This window comes from Protopterus annectens, chromosome 11.part0 (genome assembly GCF_019279795.1).
Source record: "Protopterus annectens isolate FY-2018-M chromosome 11.part0, PAN1.0, whole genome shotgun sequence".
Taxonomy (NCBI): Eukaryota; Metazoa; Chordata; order Ceratodontiformes; family Protopteridae; genus Protopterus; species Protopterus annectens.
The window spans coordinates 246,053,171-246,074,332 of record NC_056745.1 but is presented as its reverse complement, the minus strand read 5'-3'; the positions used below and the strand labels follow the sequence as shown (position 1 = coordinate 246,074,332).

The 21,162-nt window shown below is 38.4% G+C and overlaps 1 protein-coding gene across 6 annotated transcripts in view; it reads left to right on the top strand.

The window, feature by feature from the left end:
- The window catches only part of IRAG2 (inositol 1,4,5-triphosphate receptor associated 2), a 1,240,358-nt gene that overhangs the window by 203,364 nt on the left and 1,015,832 nt on the right, over positions 1-21,162 (top strand). The gene's annotated exons all lie outside the window — the stretch shown is intronic.

Here is a 21,162-nt window from a genome sequence, read left to right as displayed (position 1 = left end):
TTTTTTTTTTTTTTAATATTGCAGGGTTTGACATAAGGAAACCAGACTACCATGACAGCATTAGTACACGTGTAAAGTTCAGAGTTACTGGCCAGCTCTCCTTTATATGCCATGACTAGAGTACACATGCTGATATGGTATTTTAGAGTTACTGTCCATTCCAACCTCCCCTGATCCCACAACTTTTAATAGTATTCTTTAAAATTGGATCTCAGTTTAGTAGAATGTTCTCAGCAGTTTCTATTTCAACAATGCCCTGTAAAGTTCTAGCCTCTGAAGTATCTGCTGCTTTTTTAGTATGAAACTGTCCAATCCATGTCCCTCTTGCTGCCCTTTTCACCCAGTATAAATTGACAGATTATTAGAAGAAAATGGTGGATGTTTGCCCCCATAATAAAACAAATCTTGCCCTCCTCCATCATGTTCTCCAACACTTCTGAACTCTGCAGTAGTAACCAAGGAAATACTAACCTGTATTTGGCAGAACAGAAACCCATAGGAGAACAGACATTGTGAACAAACATTATCAGATTATTTTACAGTGGTCCGTGCCCTCGTCTCAGCTCACCTCTGTGGATTATAAAGTGTTATAGTACTAAACTCTGAGATCCAGCAATAATCCAAGTCCAGAATTCAGACCGACTACAGGGGTGTGATAATCAGTGGAATAGTAGTTTAATGTCAGCATTGGTTAATGACAACTACTCCTTAATCCTGCTCTGTAGGTCATTCAGGATGTCGGCTCCCTCAGAGATAATTCTAGAATTTAGGGAGAACAAGCAGTAATGCCCTTTCCTTGCCTCCGTTGTAGTGCTACAATGTTCTTTGGTTTTAACCCTTAGTTTAGAGTGAGATGATGGGTCTCTATCATGTTTGCTTCCTTTGTGTTATGTTTGGCCAAGCACTATTGATTTTTTAAATCTGTAATACAGAAACCAGGATTTAAAAGATGATGAGATGGCCTTTAGGCAGGAAATTTGCATTACTGTTTGTATACCCGCATCTTTTTGCATATATTACTCAGATGCAAACCGACTCAAGTTAATTGGTAATTTGAAAGCAAAATTTTATATGATTGACTGCTCAATCATTTCATGTCAGCAAACCAAACATAAATATTAAAGAGGACAATTGAATGCATAATGAGAAGAATTCTATAAAGTTAAAGGGAGTAAAATTTTTCACAAAGGAATTTTAACAAAAGAAATTGACAGCACAAGATGGGTAGTCTGTGGGGAGGTAGATTTCCTTTCACATGAGTATTACGAGACTAGAACAGCCTTCCTAAAGAAAACTGTAGGGTCAAAAGCTAGTGGTCATGTTTTAGGGGCAAAAACAAGAAATACTACAATGCCCTTTCTTTTCTAGACTTTTCCTTGGTATTACCACATTAATTTCTCATATCTTGCTCTAGAATTTGAATGTCTGATATTCAGTCCACAGAAGGTATGCATTGCTGTTGCATCTAGATGAACACCTTTTATCCATGATGTCAAACTCTTAACATGTCTTGACCTACAATCTCTGCACAAAAATCAAAATATCATTTTAGCAGTCCAGTTGCCCAGATTATAGTTCATATAACCTACTCTGCTATCATCAAAGACGTGTACCCATATTCCCAAATCCTGATCTGTAAACCTGGCATCTGTACTCTTCTTTTTAGTCCACTCATGTGGCTTCTTTATGTACACCCACCTGACCCATTTGTTATGTTGGGAATGACACAGATATCCCTGTGCTAATTAAAAGCCTACAGCCCATTCATTTCTGTTCATGGCACCTATTTTACCCATCAGTTCCCTCTCTGGTAAGACTTGTGTGGTTGGGAGTAGGACAGCTTCAGGTCCTGACTCCGTAGCCCATACATACATGACACAGGCATCTTGAGGAGTTGCAGTCACTACCTGGTGGGGGGTGGGGACATGCCCCTGTGCATGGCCCACTCTTTGTCCATGTATGCAGTCTTAAGTAGTAACAGTTTTCATGTCTCCAAACATTTTATCATTTTCAGTCAACTATTCACACAAGTTTTATATATTTCTAAAGAGGAAATCTATTTGTATTTCAACAAAACTGTATAATAAGGTACCTGGATTATGCTCACTTTTCAAAACTAAAAATTCTTCCATCTCAGTTTTCGCTGTTATCTGGCAGTACACACAACACATGCTTTGCTCTAATTCCACATTCGTCTCAAATCTAATGTGCATAACACTCTGAAGAACTGCCCTAGCTGCACTGGGTAATAAGTTTACTTTGTTGATGAGCATCTCTTAGTTTACTAAGCATACTAAAGTTGCTGTATGTTGAATAATTTTCTCAGTAAATCAAAACTACTTACCAGAATGCCTTCTAATCAGGGACTTATAGCTTAGTGGAAGTGGCTGTCACCTTCGCTAAGATTTTATTAGCAAAATTTTTGGTCCTCCTCCCAGCATGCTTACAGATTAATTTTTCATCCTTCTGAACTGTATCTGTTACTTTTATCCACATTGCTAAGAGGTATAAATATTAAGGGCTGTGGTCCACATGCTGCCATTTATGTGGATGGCTGCTAAATCTCCTCAATTTATTTTATTTATTTTTTAACCAGGTTAGTCCCACAAGGCTAGTAGCCTCTTTTCAGGGGAGACCTGAGGTGGTATTTTATACTACTAGGAGAAATTTGACTAGCACAGTAGGGGAACTTCCCATACTCCTTACAAGTGGGGACGCTGAGCCATATAGTACTTCCTACTTCTGGTCTGAGCGTGGAGGTGGCTCAGAGGAGGAGGAAGGAGGAGAGAAGTGAAGTGATGGCAGTGGCGAATATGTCATTGGGAGTATGGTACATGTTTGTGGTTGGTACATGATTGTGGTTTAAACATGAAAGCAGATGAGCCTTCGAAAGAGATTTTGCAGTCAGAGGGTTTATTAGTTAAGCCAAAGAAGCAGAAGGCTGAATTAGGTGAAACTGTGGCAAGGCAGGAGGAATCACAAGTGAAGGTGTTCAAGCCTTCACAAGATACTGAAGTGCAACAAATGCTGTTTGATGGAGATGACCGAGAATGTATTGTTATAACCCTCCAATCAGGGGCTGGGGGATATGGGGAGGGGGTTGCGGGATGTATATTTAAAAGATTTAATTGAACATTTGCATCTATGTAAGCTGAGAAGTTAGTCATGGGGTGAAATAATGAAAAGGTACAAGTAAGGAGAGAAAGCGAGAAGGCATATGCGCAAATCATAAGAGAAGGTGAAAGAAGGAAAGAAAAAAAAACTGAGTATTGTATAAGAATAAGCAGCAAGAAAGAGCATGAACTTGATGGGTATGAAATATTGTTATGTTATTGCACCACTGGGTATCGTGCCCAGGGAGGTAAGAACATTTATTCACATTAATAGACTTGTTTTGTGACATCGTTTTTCATATACTGTCCCAATTCAAAAAAAATCCTAGAACAATGAGATTAAAATAATTATGATCCTAGGAATCTATATGTTGCACAAGCATTTAATAGAGGGGCAAAAAAGAATTTGTGTACAATTTCAAACCGAGGTAGAAAGACATTGAGAAATTATTTAAAGACTGTGTGCAAGGTTGTCATGGACATTTCAAAGATATATGATAGAGGTTTACAGCCTGGGGGCTGGGAATGTGTTGGTGTTTTACAAATGAAAATATAATACCTGTACCAAGTATGATAAATATGACTGGAAATATAGGGCTTATAAAAATATTGAGGTCAACCAAAGGCATGTTTCTTTTGTGGTAAAAATGAACAATCCTTTAATTAGTAATTGCGATATGAAAGTGTTATTTGTGGTAAATCTGGTCATGAAGCAAAAAGATGTGAACTAAAATGTATAAAATGTGAACAAACAAGGACATTCATGGATGAATTATGAAGCAAATCCGAAAGAAACCGGGGAAGGGAAGAAAGAGCAAGTGCAAAAAAATGTCTTAAAGCGTAATACAGTAGTGGAACAAGAAGAAAAGAAAGAAAATGTAATGGTAGTGGGGCAAAGAATTAGGAAAAGACAGAGATAAAAGGGGAGACAAAAAGGAGGAAGAAACTCTTCTATTAAAGAGGGGTGTATACTAACTGGGTGATTAAAAGCAAAACAAACTCTGTTGGGAAAAGAGTGAAAGATGGAAAACAGAGAGAGAGAATAGAAAAGTATGATGAAAGTAAATCATTTTGTATAAAAATTAAAATCTTAGCTATAAATGTAAACAGTATAAAGAACGTAAAAAAAAAGATTTGGTGTATTAAAATGAGGTTCAGTTAATATGGACATTACATATTGGATACCAGGATTATGAAATAGACTTTCCTTATGTCTTCTATATCTTTTACGTGCTGTTTTATGTGTTTTATATTATATATTCTTATAACGTATTTGCATATGTTTTGTATGCATTTAGGTTCAATTCTATATGTTATAATATGCCCTAAAATTTTTTTAGACTGTTTTACGTAGTATTTACACAATGCATTTTAATTATTTATCAAATGACTGGTCTTGGAATATGATTAGCTGGGATTTTTTATTTAAGCTGACTAACATTGACTTTGTCGTGTTGAGAAAGAATCTTGTGAATTTGAAAGCTTCATCGTTAGTGTTCTACGGATGGACTCGTAGCTTTTTCTTTTATTGGATTGATTTTTGCTTGCTGGGGTTCATTTGGCTGCCTGCTAGAGTTTTTGTTTTGTTTTTTGAAGTACTAATATAGGTGGCATTGGGATATGTTAAATTCAATTGAGGAAAAAATAAATGGAAGAAATGGTTACCAAGAAAAAAACTCTCTTATGGAAAATAAACATTAATGAGGTGGAAAATGAGAGTGAAGTATGGTATAAAAATATCCTGATACAGTATTATTATGTTAATCCTTTGGTTGAACTAGCAAATGAAAATGCTAAAACTATAAAAATACTAAAAACATGGTATAATAAGCAAGTAGAATGTCAGGATTTTCTTGTAGTGATTACGGATTCATAAATTACCGGTAACAGGAAATATGCCATACAAAAACAGTAAAATAATTTGTATATATTGTGGTAAAGAAGAAGCTACAGGATGTGTATTTGTACAGTGTATAAGGGTTGCAAAACTGTAGAACAAATTATGAAGAAAAGTTCTTTGAAAATATAAAGGCGATAAATATGGATATGATCATTTATGGATATTATAGCCATAGAAATAAAGAATGTTATTAAAATAAAATATTTCACATTGGGTAGATCATTTGAATGAAAGGATCAATTAAATGCTTAATGGTAATTGGAGGCTAGTAGTAATTTTATGAGAAATTAGATGGTTGTATAAAAAGCAGTGAGGGTCAAATAAGGATAATGAAGATAGAAGTTTAATAATGACAAGTCGGATATAATGGAAAGGAATGGTAAATTTACATTGTATAAACTATAAATATGGGAGTTTGTAAATAGTATTGCAAATACTGTTTTAAATAAGGACCCCCTAATCTTTGAGTGATAGTTTTCAGTGGTATTCATTATTGGACAATGTGCCAGTGAAAAGTAACATGAAATATAAAATGACAGAGCAAAGACTATGCAGTAGCTGTAATACTGAAGATTGTTTTTGGATTGCAAGAAAAATGAAGGTTTTGGACATTATTGCAAGATGTTTATGACTGGAAAGTATTTAAAACATGATATATATAGTGTTGATTCAGAAATATAAAGCTGAAGATGGAAAAGTTGAAAACTGGGATGGAGCTTTATCCATTACTAGTTGATGTTTATGGAAAAGATGTGAAAAACTAATATACAAGAAGAAAAAACAGTGAAGTATTGTGTGATATAAAAATGGTAATGGTGGAAAGAATGGGAGGGATAAAACAGGTCTTACAAGAATTTAGGAAGATATGCATATGAAGTGCTTTATTCGGATGTATAAATTATGATATAATGGGTAAGTATAATGCAGGCATAAATAATGAAAACAAGATGGAAAAGTGTCTATAAAAGAAAGCAGTACCTACTCACTCTGATAGGTGCCCTGGGATCTTTCATCCACCTGAGCTACTACTATCTCAGGCAGCTGGGGCTTTGGTTTAATGTCTTATCCCAAGGACGACACACATGAGAATTCACACCTTGCTTATGCTGCACTGCACTGTCGGCAATCGATCTACCTTGTGTGGGAATTGAACCCAAAGCCTTCTGCACCAAATGAGTGTGTGCTACCTGTTGTACCACTAACACTGATGATCATACCACATGATCATCCATGTAGGTCTGCCAGTAACTGAAGCCAAACTTCTAGACTGTGCCAAGAGTAACAGGATGTTTGGGCAGTGTATGATCAAAGGAAATTGATGCCCAATATAAAATGAAGTTTGACAATTGAAAAGTGAGCCTTTTCAGTTTTATGGGGATTTGTTTACTCCATTAAAGTGAATGATTTGTAGCAATGCCCAAAGATGCCCATCTTGACTGTCAAGCCTGCACAGTTGCTAGAGAGAGATCTCCAGCCTCTACTAACTGACATCCCTGCACCAGCTGATGCCACAATTCAGAAAGACACAAATGAGGAAGCTGTCTGCAGTTTTTCCCTTACAGGTTATTAATTAGGTTGGATAAATTCTTTGTAACCGATATCTTGCTACTATTTCATTAGAGCTGCAAGATGCCCATACCATCACATATGTATTCCCAGTATTCACATGAATGTTTTATGTAGCTAGTGTTTTTTGCGAAATAAAATGCTGCAATATATTACCTTGTTAACCTTTTGTCCTCAAATTGTGCCTTTCTCTCTTTGTGGTTAGATTTTTTTCACCACTATACAAGTTTCGTCTCTCTTCACATCTGTGTATATACATATTGCATCTTATGAGTCGTAATCTTTCTGCCTCTGTATCTATTTTTGACAGATTGAGTTGCTGATGTCATTGTCCTTATATCATTAATTAGTTGATATCACTGTCCTGAATCTCTCATAATTCTACAATGGCTTCCGCAATATCTAGACAGTATAAATATAGGTTGTCTAGTCATATTCTGAGCTAGTGTTTCTCTATAAAGAGCTTATTTTTTAATCAAGTTCACTAACACTCGAAAGATCAATAATGGAAATATTAACCTTGATAAAAGTACATTAACATTTCTGGGCACACATGCAGTTACTATTTTAATAGTTTAATACTCCCACCAAAAAAGGACCCATTGACTCACGACTACTTTGTCTTCCATATAATGACCAAAGTGATTCAACAGAATTGTGTAAAGTTGTTTAGGCAATAGATTAGATTAACTTTAAACTGTTCTTTTCCCCCTTCTGTCTACAAAAGTAGCCAAAATCTCCCTGCACACTTGACTCACAGGGATAAAGCCTTAACTGTGATCCAGACAGCCGGCATTCTATTAGCAGGTACAGAAGAATGAGAAGTGAGCAACAGAAAGTTCACCGATCACAGAGGGTTAGAGGTGGCTTGGTGAGCCTCGTGGTCAACACCCACTGGAAATTCTAGGTGATGTAGCCTGTGGGGTCAAGGCCAGAGCGGCATGCTGCCATGATGTAATCATGTAGGTAGGGGCAGTCATGCAAGAAAGCTTGCATACTTCTCCCCTAAAGAGTGTCCGGATTACTGTTTGTTAAAAGCTATTGAGGGGGGCATTAAGAACTCCTGTGTGGGGACCCTGATATTTGCCTGGATGATGGCTCCATTCTTGACTGTCTCCTTGCAAGGGAATGACTCTGCCAGTAATGGTTCTTGCCTCTTTGAGGAAAAACCTGGATATATAAATTGAGGGGAGCAGATGGTTGCCAGACAGATAAATTTAAGAGCAGATGGTTGCCAGACAGATAAATTTAAAAAAAAAAAAAAAAAAAAAAAAATACACAGGCCACTCAGTAGCTTGACTTCAGTCCAGTTGACCAGAGTTCATTTATTTGCCGGAGCACCTCTTAGACAAGGGACAGGGAGGAGCAGTGAAACATTGTCTTCTCATCTGCTTTTAGTGAGTGAGAGGATATGTTGCCAGAGTGAGACAACTTTGTTAGCCCAGAGGAAATCAGAGCTTAGGATGACTGTTAATGCTTGGCACATGGCTGGTTGTTACAGGTGTTGCTGACCTAGGACAAAGACTCAACTATACCATGCATTATTGCACACATGATGCCAGCAGACAAGAGCAAACCATGCATTATTGCAGACATGATGCCAGCAAACAAGAGCAAGGAACTATTTATTTAAAAAAAAAAAAAAAAAAAAAAAGAATAGCTACTCGATACATACCTTTACCCATTCTCCAAGTGTCTGTATTACACCTGCAAGAGAGTATTTCAGTTGTATAGCCACTGTTATTTCAGCTGTTTTATTCTTTACTAGATTATGCTGTCAGGGGAATAGAAACGGTTAAGTATGCTCTGTGGAACATACAGAAGACAATTTCCTTAAGATTACCAGAAAAATAATGCTGCTTGTACAAGTTTCCATGCAATGCAACATGCTAGGTAGCATACCAGATTAAATGGTTCTGTTGGTTGTGCTGACTTATTGTTGTCCTGCAATGCTCTGACACATTTCTGTACTGCAGCCCTCATATTGTTTCAATCCTATTTTCCTGCATTTCACATGCAGTTCCTTCCTGGCTATGGTATGAACTGCAGATTCTACCTATCGGTACAGAGCTCATTCATGTTTAATTATTGGTCCTCTGTCATAACTGGTACCCCTTTATTTCACTTTCAGTGGTCCTAATGGCATTTTGTACTCCTCCCTTAAGTATTGCTAGATGACTATCATTTATGTAAAGTATATTTTTCCCTTATGATTATTCTACCTGCAGCATAGTTTTCACTTCATCTTAAATGGAGAACGTCAGTTTCTAACATCCACGGAGAGCTGCTGTGTCGCTGTAAATATCGCTGATGAATTGAACTTCTACCCAGTATTTGCCTTATTCTATGACCCCTCAAATGTGTCTACAAGGACAAAGATTTGTATCACAGTTCCTTAACTGTGACAGAATCTACATTGCCCCACCTGAATCAGAGTCTTAGATTTCTCATAGATTTTTGGTCACCCTGGTTACTAATCTGATTTTGTATAATCAATCTGCTAATCACTGTCCCAGAGGTACTGTTATTACAGCTGTACCCAGTACTAGATTATTGTGGACCTCATTGCTTTATGAACCATTCATAGCCATCTGGTGGCATAACTTCTGCAGTTTAGATGGTGCACCCATAGGTGGAGAGATTTGACAGCAGCAGTATCCTTGCTATAGAGCATTTTAGCAAAGTTTCAGACTACTGCTGTATGAATAGCATCATTATGGTGAGGTGAAAGGGACAACTACCCTGGGTGCATAGTTGGGGGGCATGATTGGGCTAATCCCAGTTGCTCTTTAATGCATACTGACTTTTAAAAGCCAGTATTGCTTTAGCAGTCAAACCTGAGTGCTGCAGCACACTGTGTTCTGAACTGTAGTAACTGGTTTCTACCATTTAAACAAAGAATTCATTTTGTAACTTAAACATGAACAACATAGTCCTCGCTGCACACAGGGTATAAATTGTAGCAACTGTTTGTTACACTTGTAGCAAAGTTTGCAACAGTTTAAAAGAAGAAATTATTTTTTAAACTCACTTAAATGTAAGGATTCAGTGAATGGCTGGGATAGGATGGAGGGAAGGGAGTGCTGGTCACTTATTTATTTTTTGCTCTTCCCATGAAGAGCTGTCGGTGGAGCACTAGTCTGTGGTACCGGCACAGCGCATTGGTACAACCAGCTATCCTTCTGAATACTAGTATTGGTCATAACCATTATTCATAGCATTTATCTCAGTTGTTTCTTTTGCTCCAGGTGGTACATTGCCCACATCCTCAGAAATGCTTTTATCCCACCCACAACTGGTCCTTTACCACAGATCTGTTGGTTACCACCAGTACTCACCATATTTATACAATAATTGGTGCCCCCTTGTCCCTGAGAGTGGGGTAGCATCTGTTTCCCAAGATGGAGTGTTAACCCACCAAGGATTGATTTTGCCTAACACCTGTTGCTTGCCTGATTATGTTGTGGATCTCACGCTGTTAGTACAAGGAAGATTCCTCCCAGCAGCTAAACTTCCCCATCTCCAACTCCTCCTTACTTCCATTGACTGTACCCCTTTCTGTGACTCCACTATTGCACTACAACTGCTGTATATAAAACTATCCACAATTCAGGATTTATTTCCTGTTGCAAAAAGAAAGTTTAGAGGGCAAAAGTCTCTTTGGTTCACTTTTGCAACCAAAAAAACAAATGAGGAACAGACGCACCTCTCCACTGTCCAGATTTTCACATGCATTTTCATCTGTTTCATAAAATTTCTGTTTTTCTGGCAAATCATTGAGAAACAGAGTTCAGTAAATGTATTTATTTATTAGCCTTTGACTGGGAAAGTCTGACTGGGCAGAGCCCATTTTCAGCGGACAAACTTGGAGAAAAGCTCCATCACAGTACATTATATAAACAAGTGAATTTCAGACAGTTCTCAGAAAAAAGACATAATTAGGTATATGCAGTAAAGAATTTACAGAAATTATAAGTCCAAACAGTTCAGGGGGTCTGTTTAGCCATCGAACAGAAAAATTAGAGTGGCATTACATCATAAATGCCGTTCAACAAAACACACTGCTAATTATATTACCAACTCTGAGATCACACTACTGTGGGGGAAAAAGTAAATTTCATTGTGATCTTACTCGAACAGCTCATTAAAAAGCATGTTCAACATATGCCATTTGATGACTTTTCTGTTTGATGGGCATCATAGACCACAGTTCTGGTAGCTCTAAAATCTTGTAGGAATTACAGGGATTTATACTGTAGAAGGGAAGAACATAAAGAAATGTAGTTTTTCAGTACAGAAAGGAATGTAAAGATTCTGAGATTTAATGAAGTATGTTACAAAATGATGTAGGAGGATAGTGGTAATAGCATACGACTGAGAGAGCAGAGTATGGGATTAGTTGTATGTTAGTATTGTATAGGAGGATTGTGGTAATAACATACAACTGAGAGCAGGGTATGGGATTAGTTGTATATTAGTAGTGTATAGGAGGATTGTGGTAAATAGCATATGACGGAGAGCACAGGATATGGGATTAGTTGTATATTAGTAGTGTATAGGAGGATAGTGGTAATGGTATAAGACAGAGAGCAGGGTATGGGATTAGTTGTATGTTAGTGTGTAGGAGGATAGTGGTAATGGCATACAACTGAGAGAGCAGGGTATGGGATTAGTTGTATATTAGTGTATGAGGATAGTGATGATAGCATACTCCTTTGAGAGCCGGGTATGGGAATAGTTGTATATTAGTATTGTATAGGAGGACAGTGGTAATAGCATATGACTGAGGAAGCAGGGTATGTGATTCATTGTTTATTACTAGTGTATAGGAGGATTGTGGTAATGGCATACAACAGAGAGCACGGTATGGTATTAATTGTATGTTAGTAGTGTATAGGAAGATAGTGATAACAATCAACTGAGAGAGCAGGGTATGGGATTAGTTGTATATTAGTATTGTATAGGAGGACAGTGGTAATAGCATACAACTGAGAGAGCAGGGTATGTGATTAGTTGTATATTAGTAGTGTATAAGAGAATAGTGGTAATGTACGACTGAGAGCAGGGTATGGGATTAGTTGTATATTAGTAGTGTATAGGAGGATCATGGTAATAGCATACGACTGACAGCGCAGGGTATGGGATTAGTTGTATATTAGTAGTCTATAGGAGGATAGTGGTAACATACGACAGAGCAGGGTATGGGATTAGTTTATTAGTAGTATATAGGAGGATCATGGTAATAGCAAACGACTGAGAGTGCAGGGTAGGGGATTAGTTTTATATTAGTAGTGTACAGGAGGATCGTGGTAATAGCATACGTTGGAGAGCAGGGTATGGGATTAGTTGTATATTAGTAGTGTATAGGAGGATAGTGGTGATAGCATACGACTGAGAGCTTCTTCTTCTTCTTTTGGCTTTTCCCAGTTAGGGGTCGCCACAGCGGATCACCATGTCTGCACATTAATTGGCAGTGAAGTTTTACAGTGTCGAGTTGCCAGCCCAACCTTCCACAGAAGGCACACACACATGCACACCTAGGGCCAATTTAGAGTGTCCAATCCAACTGCATGTCTTTGGGATGTGGGAGGAAACCGGAGCACCCAGAGGAAACCCACGTGACCACAGGGAGGACATGCAGACTCCGCACAGAAGGCACCCCAGCCGAGGATCGAACCGGAGAACCTCTTGCTGTGAGGCGGCAATGCTAACCACTGCACCACCGTGGCCGCCCATAGCATACGACTGAGAGCACGGTATGGTATTAATTGTATGTTAGTAGTGTATAGGAGGATAGTGGTGATGTCATACGACTGACAGCAGGGTATGGTATGAGTTGTATATTAGTAGTGTATAGGAGGAAAGCGGTAATAGCGCACGACGGAGAGCACGGTATGGTATTAATTGTATGTTAGTGTATAGGAGGATAGTGATAACATACGACTGAAAGAGCAGGGTATGGGATTAGTTGTATGTTAGTAGTGTATAGGAGGATCGTGGTAATAGCATACGATTGAGAGAGCAGGGTATGGGATTAGTTGTATATTAGTAGTGTATAGGAGGATCGTGGTAATAGTCTACGACTGAGAGAGCAGGGTATGGGATTAGTTGTATATTAGTAGTGTATAGGAGGATCGTGGTAATAGCATACGACTGAGAGAGCAGGGTATGGGATTTGTTATGACTTGGCTGTCTGTTCCAGATTGGTGTATCTGAAAGGTTTATATGTTGGGTGTACACAGAATGCTTGAGGGGGTAAAGAGGTGGATGGGGGCAGTTAGAAAAAGAGAAAGATTAAAAGTATTATTTAATAGGGGATAAATAGGGAGTGTATAAAGTGCAAAAGAGCAAAATAATTGGGTAATGACAAATTTTATGCTTTCACTTGAGGTCTCTACCTGGTGATAATCATGAACAGGATGGGGTAAGGCATTGTTTGAGCTGGATTTTTCATCACGTTTACTTGTGTAGGAATAGTGTTACAGTTTGGAGATGTAACCAGGAGTATAGCAAGTAACTTGATGATTTATTTGCTTTACTTCTGCTTAGAAATGTATCACCAGAACAGAGATCCCTCATGGGGTGTATGGCAGTAGTATATTTTTTAATGTAGATCATTTTTCAGGATAATGTATAACTTTTTATGTCATAACTAGCTGAAAGTATGCTAGGTAATTGTTAATCACTAGCCAGTTCAGCTGTTTTAAGGCTTGACAGTTGGGCTTCCGTGTTTCTAGGAACTATATCTGCTTTATTACATGCAGCTAGTTTGGGATTTATTACAGAACTTGGGTTTCTAAGGATAGGTGATATTAGAGTGTTGGAAAATAATAGGATGAGGTGAAGGTTTTTCTTGCTGGATCTGTAAGGTGCTGTTTTTCCCTGTAAAGGGAGTCCTGTTTCTGGTAGGTCTTTTTACTTGTTTGAAGAATATGTTGACAAAATTTAAGATTGTCATCTATTACCAAGTCCAGTAGTTTAGTCTGTGGTACTATGTCAGTTTCATTATTTGCAGATGTAGCCAAGAAAGATTGTTTTTGACTGAAAGAATGTTTTGGGGTGAAGAGCATCAGTGTTTTGTATTGGAATGATGTAGCAGGATTGAATTTTTCAGCCAGGTTATATCTGAAGGGAGTGATTTGTTGAAGTCTGGATATTGTGAGGGCAGTACATATTTAAGTTGAATCATCTGCATTTTGTATTATTTGGTCTACAGCAGTGTAAAGATAGTTTGTAGCAATATTAAGGAGAAGGAGTCCTAGTTCAGAGCCCTGAGGGACACCTATGGTAACTAGAGGAGGTGAGATCCTGTTGCTGTTTGACTGCTTGTTGCCTTTCAGATGGACAACTAAAGAACCATGTAAGAGAGGATTGAGAGAGTCCTATAATAGATGAGTTCATGGAGTAAATGTTGGTATGATAGTGCCAAAAGCTTTGGATACGTCTAAGAACACAACTAATACTAGGACACCATTGTCAATTTGCTGGTTTATAATGCTGGAGTGAAGGAGAGTGGTGGCTGTGCTGTCTTGAGGTCTAAAACTATAATGTGTTTTAGACAGCAGATTATTTGAATTTAGGTGATAAAATATATTCGTGGTCTGCTTCTGCAAGTATTTTTGATTGAGGGAGAGGATTTTAATAGGCCTGTAGCTATTAAACTCTGTAGATGTGCCACCTTTGTTTAAAGTTTATAAGAGGATTTTTTTTCAAATGGAAGGAGCATAGTTGCTGGATAATAGATCTGGTTATCAATATTGTGACTGGAAAAGCAATTTGAAACTAACCATTTTTTAGTAGTCCAAGGGGAGTTGGTCAGCAGCTATTATGGTTGGTTTTTTAGCTTATGTAGGAGTTTTTTTTTTAAAGGTGGAGGTGGACAGGTGGTAGTTTGGATGAATTCAAATAGTGGAGGATATTTAGCAGACACTGCAGGTACTGAAAAGGGTAGTTGGAGGTATTGATGTTTGTGCGGGGCAATCTTGTTTGTATAAAATTGTTGTCAAAACTGTGGGAATTAAATCAGTAGTATTGCTAAATGTAGGGGTGGGGGTGGTAGTTAGTCCTGGATGTAAATGTTTATGGATGTCCAGAAGAGTTTTGGGCTATTTTGATGATTATTTAGGAGGACATTATAGTTCTGCTTTCCATGTTTTTGTTGCATTTCATCTTGTTCCTTAGTTGCCAGAAATGTGTTTTGAGTTCAATTTTCGAGCCATTCTTTTCATGCTTTGTCACACTTTAGCAGTCATTTCCTAGTCTCCTTTGTTACCCACGGTACAGGATTAGATTTAATGTTCTTGGTACTTACTGAGGCAAGGTTAAGAATTACTTAGAAATATCTCTTTGAAGCATGTGACAGCAGATTCTAAGGATGTAGATTTTTAATGGTCAATGATTTGAGAAGCGTCAAACTTTGAGTAATGAACTTGATTATAAATTATAGATTTCTCTTGGATAGTGTAACTTCTGAGAGCACAAGTATGTAGATGGTCACATAGGCAGTCTGGAAGCTGCCAGCTGCCCTAATGTTGCTGAATCTATTAGTAAGAATCCAGTCTAAGGTTGATTGCCTACCAGTGCTTTTGTGGACTATAGTAACTGATGAAATTAACTGTGTAAAGCCATATAGAACAGTCTATATTAAGGCCTCCTAGTGTTATTGTTCCATGTTATATTTGGTGGGATATCCAGTAAAGGATACTTTCCACAGTGGTAATATGTTTGACTGGTGGGACATGTATGGCTGCTAAATGAGTCTTTGTATTTTTGATTTGTGCTATAACTTTTGCATTATCACATTGCTGTATCTCCTAGGTGTATGTGGTTATAGGTTCATAGCTGTGTACTAGGCTAATGGCCATTAACATTTTTTAAACCATGTATCCCAAATTTCTGACTATTTCTGGTACTCTTGATAAATGTAAGCAGGGTCTTGGGAGATCATACATTTGTAAGCAGGGACCTGGAGATGAAACATTTGCAGGCTGTCTGTGTCCATTAGAGACCTAGGTGCCAAACCAGGGATGATTTTTTTGTTCACCATCCAATTGTCCAAGTTGCATGTAAATTGGGTTAAGGAAGAGCTCTGCTTCACATGGATGAGGAGCCTGTTTCAGAGAAGTGGATAGTCCCTGGGATACATACTTGTCTCTCCAGCATGACCTATTTATGACACCGGGAAGATTTAAGTCTTTTGCACAGGTAATTCTGGTGCTGTTTTTTGTGGCTATTCAATAGTTCCATCAGTTTGGGGTCCAGCAATGCCTTTTATGCCAGACACAGATCTCCCCTCAACAGCCTATAGGAGGTAATACAGGGGTAGGTCTTTGAGGTGGTCAATATAGGAAGCGTTACTTATGCCCTGTAGCCTTCTAATGAATATCTGTGAATGCTCCAATTCTGCCCCCAAGTCCATGACTACTGGGCCATCTCTTAGGGAGTGTATTTTCAAAATGATAGTTAACCGGGGTGGATGGCTTCCCAAAGGATACCATTATGCATTTGTTAGCAGTTAGTTTTACTGCATGGCTCTTGCACAAGATATTTCGTCGGCCCTTTTTGGAGAACATTGATGTCATTGCAGAATTCTGTGACTGACCTGATTTGCAATCTTTTGCAGATTTGGTCAGTAAGAGGCAATTGACATTGGCCTTGACTTCAGAGAAGTAAATGACAAAAAGAAGCCATCTCCGGACCCATCTCTGAGAGGAATCTGCTTGTGACTGGCATCTTTGCAGAGGTAGACTTCCCAAATCTAACTTCAGGGGTGCTGTCTGTGAGCCAGCTGGCTATCCACCAGGTGGTATAAGGGATTATACCCAACCTCTTGAGTTTTATCCACAATGCCTGAGTGAGGTACTGTGTCAGGCACTTTGTCCAGGTCAAGGTAGACAGTGTGAACCATTTTGCCCTCATTCATTTTATTTTACATTTGTTTACTGGGATTAGTCTGACACATGTTTGACACCTGTCCATTTACAGTGGAGGCCCGGGGAGAAAAGCTCCACATTCAATACAGAAAAAAAAAATAGTTGAACAAATTGATAACAATATGATCATATATACAGAAACAAAAAACTGACAATAGATAAAAATACTTTTGATACAAAAACAAAGTTTGACACTAGATAAAAAAATTACAACTTTCGATACCGAAACATAAATTGACACTAGATAAGTATTATAACTGACTATACAGACAACTTATAGAAATTAATTAGTGTAAGTTTAGCATGAGCTAATATGACTATTAAACTTGAGCAGAAAATATAATTCCTGATACTGTAGAAAAATCACAGTAGGTATAATTGGATATGAAGCTATCTGGGGTGGTAGAAACAGTGAAGATTATGTAATGCATGGACATAGCCAGGAATTCATTGTGTGATTAAGTGAGTTTTTGAACAGCGTAATAGAGGCAAAAGATAAATCAGGGAGATGGTTATTCCAGGATTTAGCTACGTTATACGAGAATAGTGCTTTACCTGCAGTGTTGCTAGCCTTAGAGATGCAAAGGAGTGATTTTTCAGTGGAGCAGAGGTGAAGATTTGATTTGTAGGGTGCGAGTAGGTGACTTAGTGCTGGGGCTCTATCAGGATGTCTCACAATATTGTAGGCAATGATTAGTTGATGGCAATTGAGTAGTTGTGGAAATTGTAGCCATTGTAGTTCCTTTAGTGCCTGACAGTGATGGGTTCTGAAAGTGCAGTTATTAGCAAACTTGGCAATTTTGTTGTAACATGTCACAAGTCTAGCAAGATCATGTTTTCTGATATGGGTAAGGATTGGTGCCACGTACATTAGAGTGGACAATAGATGGGTTTGGGCTAGGGAGATTCTCGCTTGTTTTGAGAAAAAGTTTGTGTCTGTACAGTGTTCCCATTTTTTATGGACTTTTTTGATGGTTTGTAAAATGTGGACATCAAACTGTAGGTTTTTGTCAATTTCTACACCCAGGAGTTTGGTGTGATCAGAGGGGTGATGATAGTACAATTTTTGGAAGTGATTGAGAAGGATAGAGGTAGAAATAGATTTGTTGGGGGTGAAAAGAACCAATTTAGTCTTTTTGGGATTTAGAATAAGTTGGATCTGAGTAATCCAACTTTCCACTAAGCTAAAGGAATCCTGAGTGAGGAGTTGTATCATGGTAAGTGAAGGTGCAGAGCAGATACGAGTCGAATCGTCTGCGTACTGTATGAGTGTAGCCGGGTGGGTGGAGGTATGAAGATTGTTAGTGAAAATTGAGAAAAGAAAAGGCTCTAATATAAAGCCATGTGGTACACCTACGGTTGTTGGGAGTACAGGAGCTAGGCAGCAGTCTGTCCAATGGCAAGGTATACTATCTGACAGATAATTTTTAAACCAGGCAATAGTTGGAGGGGCAAAGGCTAGAGAGCCACAGGTGTGTAGAAGTAGGGAGTGTGAGACCATATAAAATGCTTTTGAGAGGTCTAAAAATATACTGACATTCTTAAAGAATTTCACTAGATTGAGTAGGCATGACCTGCCCTTGACAAAACCAAATTGGGCTGGTTCTAGTTGCTGGAGTTTTCTGTGCCATAATTGATCATTTCCATGATAATGCTTTCCATGGCATTGCATATGTGACCAGTGATATTTATGGGTCTGTAGTTTCCAGTGTCTGTAGATGGCCTACTTTTGTGCTGAGGGATGACTATTTCTGGTCTCCATTCATGAGGCACAAAGTCTGTTTGGAGATTGTGGTTAAATAGCAATTCCACAGGGCCTGAGAGTTAATGTTTCATGCTATTTAGAAAGAATCCTGAGCTATTGTCTGGTCCCATCAGTGCAGTGTTCTTGTCCTTAGAGCATTGAGGACTTGTTCCTAGTGATAGTAGGTGGAGTTGTATTTGATGGTATTGCCTGAATTAAGGTTGAGGGAGGGGGGAGGGGTAAAGTTGGAGCTAAATTTTCTGCCTACTAGGTTTGCTGCATCTTCTTGTTCAGTATAAGTGGCTCCATCAACAATGAGCTCTGCACCCAATTTTGTATTGCCTTTGAAGTTGTGGGCATATCTGAAGAATGCCTTGTGGTTGTCCTTTGCCTCGGAGGCCAACGTTACTTTACATTTAGCTTGCATAGACTTGGCCTTCTGAGTTTTTGTTTTAGTTTGAGAGTGCCTTTATCCTGCTAGGTGCTACTGCACCTAATTTTTGCGTAAGTTTCTTCCCTCTATTATATAGCTTATTCATGTGAATGTACCAGGATGGCTTGTTTTTGAGTTAGTTCTGCACTTATTTCTGGGGGGGGGGGGGTACAGCTGTCTCTCTGCAGCTATTAATATGCTTCTATGGGGTTTCTATGAACAGTTCCTTGTAGGCACCATGTTCTCGGGGATTATTGGAACCTGACATTTTGACAGCTTATTTAGTAGTAGGAAATTAGCCTTGGAGTAATTCCTGAACATTTGAGTGTTAGCTGGGGTTCTTAGTTTTATTTTTACTTCAAAGGAAAATGTTTTGTGCTCTAACCATACCAGAGGGGTCATTACACGAAGGTTATGCAGTGCACTCCCATATTAATGAGGACCAGATGCATTATGTTTATGCTGTTGGTCAGCATAGTGACAATCTGGTCAAGGAAGTTTATATTTACAGACTCCAGTAATCTCTGTGCCGGCAAGTTTGGTGTTGTATAGCATTCCGAGTTAATAGTGGAGTAATTAGTCACCCAGGAATATGGTATAGGGTTGGATGGGTAAGTGTTTCCAGTAAGCTTAAATGTGTTATGGGATTACTGCGTCATTGAGGAGGACCTACAGCTTGCAAGGAAGTGGTATGGGATTTTGTTTATGGTGATTTGAATGTGGAGAAACTCAAGTGTATCATCCTGTTTGACCAGCCTTGAGGTATGTTCATTTTTTATATAAACTGAGACAACACCACCTTTAGTCCCTGTGTGTGTAGTAGCTAGTCTAAATGTATGGAAGGCATTATCGCCTTGCACTGCTCTGTGTGGCTTTAAACCATGTCTCTTATCAAACAGATGACAGCATCCTGTACAGTGAAGAGACCTTGTTAGGGGGTGAAGGTTCTTGTTTAGACTCGTAGCATTGAGCAGTAGCACCTTTAGATTGTCTTGGCTTTGATTTGCTATGCCATACTGGCTATGGCAAACATTTGTTACATTCAGGGAATTCTTGTAGATTATTCTTTTTTTTATCCTGTCAAGCGTAATTGCGTTGACACTGGTTGGGGTAATTTTATTGTCATTTATGTGCTTCGCTTTTTTCAGCTAGTTTTCTGTAACTATGACTATGACTATGGCATATGTGGCAAAACAAGCATGTATGTCTTGCACTTTGTTGTATATGATTCTAAGACTGATGTTTAGGAGAAGATTGGATTTGTGGGAGGGGAAAGAGAAAGAATGGTACATTTAATACTGTGTATGCTGTTAGTCTGCTTTTGGGGGGGTCTATATCACAGCAAATGCTAAAAATAGCGAATGCTGCTATATCGAACTTCAAAGTCTGAAAGCTGAAAACAGCGAAGGAGCGGATCAGCGAATTTTTTCCCCTGGGAAAAAAATTGCTGTGCCATTCTCCAGGCTTTGCTGTTTTCTCCACTGTGGTGCAATCTTGGAGTTGCTATATTTGTTTGGGGGGGACGGGGGGAGAGCCCACCTCACTTAATTTTGACTATATGCTCTCTTTTTTGGATCAACAAATTTTTTCCCTGGGACATTCGACATTCGGACGTTTGAGTTCGACATAACAGCATTTGCTATTTTTAACATTTGCTGTTTTCATATAGACCTGTTTTTTTTTTGCTGTTATGTGGAGTCAGGGTCTGGGTGAATGGTCTCTACTGATTTTTTTTTTTTTTGTTTGTTTTGGAGGGAGTGGAAACTTTATGAAGGGAACTATTTAGTCAAATGCATTTGGGGGAGTACATGTCAATTAATCAAATGTGATTTTAGCAAATGCAAAATGCATGCTAACATAAAACCTTTTTATTCTAGCAACTTTCTAAGTTTATAAGAGCAAAATTTAAAATCTGCCTCTGGGGGTTTCTTTTCCCCCATTATCTATAGCTTTGTCCAGATTGTTGTGCTAAGAGTTTGAGAGGTATGAATGGAGACAAGAGCTTGAAGGCCTGGAAAAGGATACTCTTAACAACCAACTGCATCAAACATTTATTAGCTTCAGAAAAGAAACAAGATTAGCTACCAAAGCATCAAAATCCTTTTTCCTTAGACAAAAATAAGAATTAAACTGGTCTCGCCTTACCCTTTTTTGAAAATAAATAAAATAGGTAACACGTTCATTAAACTGTCCACCATCAGCAAACAGTTCTCCCTTCAGCAGATCCCTCTCAGTTTATCTACATATACAAGTACTTAACAGGCATTCATAAATAATATAAGCACCTGACATACTCAAACCATACAAAATGGCTCTCACTTTGACTTTACCACTTGGCTTCAGTTGCAGCAACTTTTCATTTTTCCCAAATAACTCCCAAACCAATAAAAGCCCTCCTAAAAAGCCTAGTAACTGATGACAAATTCTCCAGTCTGCATCCTTCCTTAAGGCTAGCTGCTCAACACACAGCAAGA